This window comes from Lepidochelys kempii, chromosome 6 (genome assembly GCF_965140285.1).
Source record: "Lepidochelys kempii isolate rLepKem1 chromosome 6, rLepKem1.hap1, whole genome shotgun sequence".
In the NCBI taxonomy this organism is placed as follows: Eukaryota; Metazoa; Chordata; order Testudines; family Cheloniidae; genus Lepidochelys; species Lepidochelys kempii.
Genome location: NC_136385.1, coordinates 42,616,308 through 42,626,228, shown reverse-complemented (window position 1 = coordinate 42,626,228; position 9,921 = coordinate 42,616,308). Strand labels below are relative to the sequence as shown.

The 9,921-nt window shown below is 43.7% G+C and overlaps 1 protein-coding gene across 11 annotated transcripts in view; it reads right to left on the bottom strand.

Annotated features, from left to right (window-relative positions):
- Positions 1 to 9,921, bottom strand: part of PAX6 (paired box 6) — a 31,633-nt gene that overhangs the window by 19,219 nt on the left and 2,493 nt on the right. For 7 of the 11 annotated variants that reach the window (XM_073347750.2, XM_073347755.2, XM_073347756.2 and 4 more), the window contains exons 1-2: positions 3,928 to 4,371; positions 217 to 293 (exon numbers count right to left, since the gene is read on the bottom strand). The gene's annotated coding sequence lies outside the window, so the exon portion shown is untranslated. Of the gene's footprint in view, positions 1 to 216; positions 294 to 3,927; positions 4,372 to 6,945; positions 7,398 to 9,921 lie in introns of those variants that run through there. The other 4 variants (XM_073347747.2, XM_073347746.2, XM_073347749.2 and 1 more) reach the window with 4 other exon arrangements.

The following is a 9,921-nucleotide window of genomic DNA, read 5'->3' as shown; positions in this document are numbered from 1 at the left end:
GTAGACGTTTTCTCCAAATAATTTAAAGGTTTAACCTTTTACAGCCCAAGGCAAAATAAATAAATAAAGATAACCTCCACATATTTTTAAAATTGCATGCAAGTGGTGTATTGTCTCAGATTATTTTTTTTTTAAATAATCCGGATTAACAGGCCTATTACAGGAGGGGCGGAGGGGGGGGGAGAAAAAAACCCGAAGTTATGTTTTTAAACTTGCCTGAAATCTGGGTGGACTGTCCTCTCATACAATTTAGGGACTCACACATCTGCGTGTCACTAGTTAAAGTCTTCCCTCTAGGATAAAGCAAAAAAGTATATTAATGGGGTGGAAATATACTTTTTAATGAATGCTATATCACAGCGCAACCTCACAGTAGGATGCAGCACGGGGCTGGAGGGCTGAGATTTGAAACACTTACAAAAATAATAATCAAAGTTTTAAGCCTTCAGAAGTACTAGTAGATTGTAGCTCCCATTCCAGTCTAAATAGTTCTGGACTCTGACACTTTTCGTGCCTGTATTTACACATAGAACCTGTGTTATTTAAGGAAGGGAGCGGCGTGGGTCTGTGCTCTTTTTAGTGCTAGAGGTGGAGTGATAGGATTTTTTTATCAGAATCTGGATATTTTTGCGTGTACTCTTCTACACGAGGCTTGTTTAGATCCTTTTTACACTTTGGAACGCTGCATCTTTGAAGTTGCTCTATTTAAAACAAGTACGGTTTGACGTGGTCGGAGTAAGGCTATGGGTTGTTGGGTTTTTTTTTAGTGGCACTAACAACTCCCCCCCCCAAAAAATAGCCCCCCAAAACTCCCCTTATTGTGATTAACTTCTTTTTTTGGTCTTTAGATCTTCCCCTTTTTCACTGTACTGTGACACACGCTGTCTACCTCGCCTCAGTGCTTTAAAAAGTAAGAACAGGAGGGGGTGAGAACTGTTAAACAAAGCCTACAGAATGTGAACAATGGCTTCCATTCTGCTCCTCTACCCAAACCCAGAGTGCAGAAACCCAGTCTCCTTAACCGGCAGCACAGCTTCCCAACTAAACGTACCAACAACCCTCCAACTTACAAAGAGCAGAGAAACAAGCCCTTACTCCCTTCATTAGTGCCTGTGCCTTGACCCAGCGCCTGGACAACCCCAATCGCCTTTTTCCGTGTATTTATTTAGATGGTCGTTTATTTATTGAGTTTAAACCCTTGCGGCTGAAAATGGAAAAGTAATTTCTCGTTATAAATATCTGGAGGTAATTGTGTTACTGGTGTGAGTTGTTAGGGGTTGTAAAAAGATACAACAGCTCAGTGGGGTGCTCAATTGGGGAGAGACAATTACAATAAAGAGCCTATTCAAGAGGTTTGCGGGGAAAAAAGAGGAGGTAAAATAATGAAATAGTCGCAGCCTTCATTTTCTCTCCCCTTTTTTTTAAACCTAAAAATACTCATTCTCTTTCTTTTGCGCCTATAATGAATATTAATTTTACTCTTCCTGCATATGATGGAGAATTCAAAGAGGCACGTTTCCCTATTCAGGACTAGTCATGGTATAATTTATTAAATAGCTTTTAGTCATCTTAAATCCATAAAAATAAACATCAAACAAGTACTTTCTCGCAGCGTGAAGACTTCAACTGGTAAATATTTACTGCTCTTTGGAGAACTACCTGATTAGCAACAGAGCAAGCTGCACTGTACTTCAATGGAGACGTGGCAATATCTCCTTTGGCTTAACTGAACGTGAAACCATCCCTTTAATACACTAAACACGTCTGCATATACATTCACCGAACAGAAAATCCAGTTCCTCAGACAGAATTTGCTCACATATTTAATGCACAACTCATAAGCATGGAGAATACGGGGTTAAAGAAGAAATTCAGAATGCTATTGTTATACTTCCAACCAGAGCTCTGCCTGCACGTATCCTAGAAATGAGAATAGAGGGAATAAAGGAGATTTTATACTACAGGAACAGGGTAGTCAAGTACTTCACTAAGGAGATTGGAGGAAAGCGAGATGCGATTCTGCATTTTCCTTGGAAACTCGCTAATTACCTAAGTAACCAGCAACATTTAGCAAAACAAAAACAAGAAAAGTCAAACCGCACCCGGAAGCAGTCTGATAATAAAATCGCTTTCCCATAGCATAACTTGTTCTTGCTGGATTTTATAAGGGTGGGTATGTAGATCTACAACTAGGAATTTATAAATCAGAATACAGTTAGCTTTAAAGTAATGAATTGAATTAAATTCTCCGTGTCCTAGGAATCAAACTCAGTAGGCCAGGCCTAATCTGCAAGTCCTTTTTTAATCTCAAAATCCTGATATAATCTGATTGTGTTTAGAATCGCCCCCCCCCCACTGAAAACATAATTAGCTATTAAGATGACAAAATTTTACATTCACACGTCAAAAAAGACAAAGATTAAAATGAATCAATTTGCGTTTAGACATCTGTAAAGGTCACCAGCTATAAAATGTATTGTCAAAGACCACAACTATTATTTTATGTCTATAAAGATGGATACGATGGAGGCACTTCTCTCATCCATTATATTGTGGGGTTTTTTTACCCCCCAAAAAAACATCTGCCAGGTACATTTAATCATTCAGGAAACTTTGTTTTAAAACTTTCTAGAAATTATTAAGGGTCTACGAGTCGATTTAACACGCAACTACAAAGCGCTGCAAGGTTAAATTCAAATCCAGTTTTTCCAGTTGCACTTGTGAAAGGAGAAGAATCAAGTTTATTGTTGCGCTTATTAATCAAATCTTATGCACGGCGAAGAGTTTGTAACTTTTAAAAATTACTTTACTGTTTTGGGTATCCGAGACCCTCCTGGATTACAAAGGGAAAGTAAGCGGTTCTTGCAGAATAAAGGAGATTAAATTAAAACAATTAAAAATATTTAAAAATCGTGTTCCTTAAAAAAATGATTTCCCCGGCCAGAAACGTGTTGAAAAGGAATATTGATCGCAGGTTGATGGTAAGAGAATGCTAATAGTAGTCTTCTGAGAAAAGCCAAATATTAAAGAGACTCGGATCTCCGAGAGGCTATTGGCACTAGGGGCTTTTCAGACTGGACTTTACTGACTGTTTGCCTCATGTGATCTGTAAGTTGGAAAGTTCTTCTTGGTATTATGGACAAGTTCGGTGAGATCTCCCGGCTGCTTGATTGAAACTGACAATCCTTCAGCTCTGCTCAGAGCTTCCTGGATACAACTACTGAGAATTGACTTGGCCTAGAATGTGACTTTTTCCCCCCACCTCTCTCGGTCTCCTTTTCTCGCTCTCTCTCCCTTTCTTTCTCCCTCTCTCTCCCCCTTCTACTCTGTTCTGGTGGTGAGTAAGCATTACAATTATAGGCGAGTGTTCCCTAAATAAGACTTTCGCCCCCCCCATGACACTGGCTGTGGGAAGCACAAAGCAAAGGACACGGATCTTGGATCCGCCCGGCTACCCCCCAGAAAACAACTGGTGAGGATCGCCGAGGAGTCACTTCCCTTTCGTAATGGACATAACAACAGCAACAGAAAGGAGCATAGGGAAGGGTCTGAAGCAAGGTATATTTCGGGTGTGTGAGCGCGTGTGTACAAAGATTAGCCAGGGATCAGAGCACATTTTCCCCAGCCCTGGCTTTGGCAAGTGGGGGTGCTCTGAACGGCAACACAAGCCATTTGTGATCGCTCTGTCCAGCAAATACATTGGAGCTGCTGCTGCTGCTCATGTTGGCTTGTTTTCCAAGTCAGATGCTTTAGCTTTTCCAGAGGACAGGGGCTTAAGTGAAAGCAGAAAGTTTGTGAGCTTCGGGACTGGAAAGTTCCCCGGGAAGCTCTCCCGGAATGCAAGTCGGGGATGGGAGAGAGAGAGAGCTGTCTAAATATTAAAATGAAATGAAGGGAGAAGTGGGGAGAAGAAATGAGCAGACTCACCTTTATGAGGCATCCTGTCTTGTTGTCAAAGCTCCTGTCAATAGTTTAAGAGCGCACTGATTTGAAATGATGGTGCTTTAAAAAGAGTTGCCAGTAAAATAGTTTTTCTCCACTGAAGCTGCTGGTTGTGTGATCTTGAATTCCTGGGAAGGAGACAGAGATTGACAATAAAATGGGCTGTCAGTGACTGGAGAGTGAGAGATGAAGAGTGTGTGAGTGGAGTAGAGAGAGAGAGACAGAGCACACCTATGCTGATTGGTGATGGTTCAAGTGTATTAATGTATGTGTGCCTGGTCTCTGCCTCGCCTCCACTGCTCTTCACTGGCCCATTAGCAAAGCCTGACCTCTGTCATCATCTTCCAGCAAAACACTTCCTCCCTGCGCCTTAACCAGAGCGGGAAATGAGGCTGAGCCAGGGCTCGCTTTTCAAACCCACTAATCACTCCACACATGCAAATGCTCTGCTCTCTCCCACACAAAATATTGCTTTATGCAAAGCAACGCCATTGCTCCCAGCTGCCGATTGGATGCTCAGTCACAGTGGCTGGTTCAATTGGCCCATTTGTTTGAATATGAATGCACTTGTTTTTTGCTCCTCGCGTAGATTTTTCCTCTTCCCTTCTATCATCCCTGCGCTCAGAGGCGCTGGGCAGATTATTAGTGAGCAGTCACTTTATCCGCAGTGTTGTCGTTTGGACAGTGTTGATGTTGGGGGAAAAATGTTCCAAATAGCGTCTGAAAGCCATCGGAGCTGTCCGGACTTTATCTCCACTACCCCCGTGCCTTTTCCCAGCTAAAACATACACTCTACTCCCCTTCCCCCCATTCAAATTAGGGACTGCAGTAAATAAATACTGTGTCTTGGAAAAAAAAAGAGCACATTGCTTTCCAATAAGACCTAGGTTTTTTGTGTTTTGGGGGGAGACTGAAGTGTGTGTGTGTGCGCGAGAGAGAGAGAGAGAGAGTGCGAGGGAGGGCTGAAAAAAAAAGATCAATTTGCATTTAAACAGTTAGCTCCCATCAGACAATAGAGATAAGAAAAAAATAACATTCAAATGGTAAAGACATAAATATTTGGGAGACAGGGGCTTTGTAAACTGTGAATTGCCTAGAGCTATCCAAGTTTTACAGTCGTCGTCCCCCCCCCCCCCCATTTCTCTCTTTCTCCAAAAGTGATGGAGAGGGAAGGCTCTTCCCAGCCTGGAAAGTGCAGAGCAAATACACAATTTACTTTGTGTATTGAGGGCCCTTGTGAAAGGCCCTGAAGAGTCCTTTACCAAACACTCACAAACTTCCACGTGCCATTTGTTGACTAAGACCTGCTGGGTTTTTTTAAGACACCATGGGGGTATGTGTGGAAATATCCCCAATGATGTGTGTGTGTGTGTGTGTGTATGTGTGTGAGAGAGAGCTGCAGTGCTAGAGATGTGCATTGCACCCAGCTTTGTTCCCTTTTCCACTGAGGTGTTGGTGTTTTCTGTTTTGTTTTTGTTTTGCAAAGGCAGCGCCCCTTGAGTAGCTGCCAGAAAATCAAGGGGGAAAGTAAGTAAATGACTTTGCTGCTCTGACCACACACCACAAGTACATTTGTTGAATGCCGGACTATTAAGACACACCTCAGTAAACTCTAAAGCAACCCCTCAGCGCATGCATTTAAGGTTACACTGGGAGCACCAGTCTGAGCTCAGGGTGTCCCGATCGTTTATGGCGAGTGGTCCGAGAAGGAGGGGGGGGGGGAACAGTCATCACAAAAAAGGGGGGGGAAGAGGGGGACAAGGGAAAAAAATCCAAGCTTCGATGAGGAAAAGTGGAGAGCATGGACGCGCAAAGCATAAAATGAAGTCGTAGCCGCATACACTTGACTTCTCTTGACATGTGAAAAGTGCTAAAAGTCAAAGCTCATCAATAAAGTATCTTGAAATTGAATAAGAGCCCTGACAACCATTGCATTCTTAAATAAAGTACAATGAGGAGACAAACGACTCTGCCAAGGAGTTTGCATGTGAGTGAAAGGACGCCTCAATAGGAGCTGGATAATGGGCTGCCCGGCCGTCATGCACTGTCATCTCCAGTCCTGCAGAGAAGCTGCCACCGCTCCTAATAGCACAAAATGGGCTCTTAAGAGACTACTGGCTTTTCCTCTGGGGTTTTTCCTCCCCCCTTTCCTCTTATGCCAATTTGCCTTGATGCTTATTATCTCTAATGTGTATTTTTTGGAAGGCAGGGGTTTAAAGGAGTTTCTCCTAGGTCTCCTCCTTGAATTCTGGATTTAGCTGAGCAAACCTTTTTACTTTGGCTCACAGTGTAAAGGGGAAGGGAGGTCTGCCTTCAGTTCTGCAATCAGGGAGCCTGGAAAAACTCTTCTGCAGACACCAGTCTGGGGGATTCCCCACCCCCCACCCCGTTCCAACTCTTTTGGGAGTTTCATCCAACACAGCAACGCCAGTAAATAACACAGGACATGTAAGATGATGGAAGAAAGGAGATCGGTGCTGCTCTTGGAAATGGACCGTTTGCCTGGCCAAGTCATTGACATGCGGTTGCAATAGTTCAGGCCTAAGTCAATCTGCATTTTTTTCCTAGTCATGCATATAGATAAAAACGGAGCCGACTATAGTGATGGAAAGGAGAGCATATTTCGTGTCCATACGATCTCCTTGGAAGGTAAGGTAGGAGCAACAGAATCTTAGTAACTGGGTTGAATCTATTTAGCAAAGGTGCTTGCCCAAAACTGGCACCCAGGTGTGCCCAGCTCTAAGACCGAGGGCGGGGTAGTACATGTACAATTACTGACCACATTGTAGAAAACTCTCAGCACTTGACGTTCTCTGTATCTCCCCCCCAAAAAAAACCCCCCAAAAAACAAAAAACCCAACCCTTCTCAAGCCATCAGAATAGGAAGCCGTTAAGAAGGCGCCACGTATAGGACACTCCTCTCTGTGTGGTTAAACCTGATTTAAAGTGCACAAAGGCGATCTTTGCAAGAGGCGCAAGGGAAATTAAAAAGAAAATACAAACCAGTGTCCTGCTTGTCTCCTTCCCCAGGGCGCTGCTGCTTGCGAGACAACTTGGCAAATTGTCCCGAAAAGAGCCCAGTCCCGGTGGCTATTGCTCTCCCAAGCCGCGAGTCCCCTCCGCTCGCATTCTGCAGGGAGGAGAAGTGGGCTTCTGTTTGTAAGAGCGACAACTCTGGGAGGCTCCAAAGGGGATTTTAAAAGCTGGGATCTAGTCCTTTTCTGGAGTGAAGTCCGCCGACTCCTCGCTTCTCTCTATCTCTCTCTCTCTCTAACCAAGGATTTTTTTAAAAACTCTCGTCCACCGGGTATTAAAGGGGGGTTGGCCGGAGGGAAGGAAAAAAAAAACTTTGTCCGGAACTGCAGGCAAATATCATTTTTACAACTTCTCAATTAGCCATCCTTTGGATTAGCACCTTCTTAGGCTTCGTCTCCAGAATAAAGAAGCCGTAATCTTGTTGCTATTTTCCCCTAAGGCGCAGAGGACTTTGTATCCCCTCCCAAAGAAACTTTTAACCCCCCCTTCCAAAAACAAAATCATGAGGGGAGGGAAACTGACGTCATTCTGGGGCTGAGTGGGGGTGGGGGCGGCGGAGGAGGTCTTGAGAAACAGCCACACTGCTACTGATTTAGCAGGACATGGGGGAGCGACCCCCCTCCCCCGCCAAAAAAAAGTTGGAAGAAAGAAAAGAGAGAGAGGATCAGAGAGGGAGAGAAAGTGGGGGAGAGAGAACGTGTGTGTGTGTGTGCGTGCTGGCCCGTATGTGAGCCAGCGAGAGGAGGAGGAGGAGGAGGAGGAGAGGGAGTTAGTCTGTCTGTGCCAGTTCCAAGAATGGCCAATTTAGAGCCAGTCCTGCCCTGAGCGCCTTCCCCTGCAGGGACTGCACCGCTCGCAGGCAGCCCTGGCGAGGAAACCCTGCTCCCTTTTGACTCACCGTGACACGCCAGGATTATCTGAAATGTACCTGCTCTAAAATGTAAAGACAAGGAAGTCCCCGCAAAGTTGAGGCACAACTCTAAGGACGCCATTTTAACTGCAGCTGCCTGTAAACGCGCCTCGAGTTGTTCAGGTTTTAAGAAGGGGCATTTTTTTTTCAGTCCAGGAAGGGTTGACAAAAGCAAACGCTTCCTATCGGCTAGGCACGAAACGGGGCAGTATGCAAAGCATCTGGTTTGCACTTGATCTTTAATCCAAGCAGTTTTTTGTTGTTACTTCCCCCTCCCCCCCAATCCAGCAAGGAAAATGCGAATCGATGAACCATTGGTAGGAATGGCCATCAATGTTCCATATCAGGGTGACCAGTGGTTCTTTGTAGCTCTGTGGTGATTACCGATTAGTAGCAGTTTGCTTTAGGGGTCGAGAAGAGCTGAGGAAAACGTTGAGATTCACCCACAATCTCTCTTGTCCAGGGCAAAAATATCTGAAGGGAGTCTAGCGGGTTGCGCTGAAGGCAAGCAGGTTACCTAGATCCGTCCAGCACTCAGCACCGCAGGACGCAGGATTCAGGGAGATTTCCTCAGCAAAGGCACCTCGTTGTTACCAAATGGGTCTCTCAGCACACACTTACCCTTTCCAGAGGGTTAGCAGTCCCGGACAGCTCCGAGGTGGCTGATTTGGGACAGTTTAGGTATATTGTCTCCCGTTTCTAGTACCGGCAGATGTGACTTTTCAAAAAACGTTCTGTTAATTTTGTTAATGATCGAGGGGGCAAAACTAAAATAAAACACTGATCCAAGGAATTTTGCGGTCCAGGTTTTGCGTTACTCCCTTCCCTCCGCCCCCATTTCCCACAAAAGTTAGAGCTTTTTAAAAGACACCTTTAACCACCAAATATGTTTCGGATAAAATAAACCACTTTTGCGTTAGTATAGTAAACAGCATACATGCCCGGTGATTCCAGTTGTTCGGAGCATGGACTCAACCATGGTTTGAGAATATGGTTTAAAATACCTTCAAAATTACTATTGTAATTAGTCATTTTCATGTTTTGTCCTGTGATCTTTTTGCTTTCACGTCCATTAACCAAAACAAGGTAAGACAATTTATTTTCTCTGGAAAGGTAAACAGAAATTTGACGAAAATAATTGGTCATTGTTTTACATGATCCCATGATATGAGGCGTATCTATTGATTTGTGTTAAGAACTAGTATTTTGCTCCTTTTTTAGTCGATTGCTAAGCGTTAGGAGCAGGAATTGCTGAGTTAGGTACTCCTGTATCGTCTTGTTGTATTAATATCTGGGTTGCAAACTACCTTTTTTAATACCCAGAAAAATGCTTAAAGTTCTCTTGTCCAGTTCAGTCTAAAACTGAAGAGATACACAAATCCTGACGTGTTAGACTCCAGTGCTTCTGCCTTCGGGACACTCAATGCCTATTTGTATATATAGGAACAGTGTTTGAAACCTATAATGCACAGGACGTTGAGTTAAGTGGAGCTTTTCTAGTTTATAAACAATTTGCAAAAAGTTTGGAATCGATTTAACCTCGTTTACGTTGGTCTTTTGCATAAAGCACAGCTTTGTGTGCAAGAATAAAAACGTATTTCTGAACCCTAACGAAGTCATTCTGCAGTCTCTGAAGCTGGAAGACGAACACACATGTTTCCATACGGGATAGCCTTTGATTCTATATGTGAAAAATGTCGTGCAAACGGACTTGCTAGAAAAGCCTATTAAAAAAAACCCTAAGCGCATCCTGACGTGCTTTTTAAATGCTATTGATTGGGACAAGCTGTTCAAAACCCCCCGTAACAGCTAATCTGCCTGTTCATCAAGTCACTAAGGAGCTCAATGTGAGTTTTATTAGCGACTGGAGAACACAAGCAGCAGAAAGGATCAAAAGCCTACACTCTTGATATTTGTAAAACTAGTTTTCCCCAAAAATATATTTTCAATTACAGAGTAATTCTTAGCTTATCATCACTGCCTAACAGTGACACACACAGATGGCTACACACATGCTGGCAATACTAGGGAAC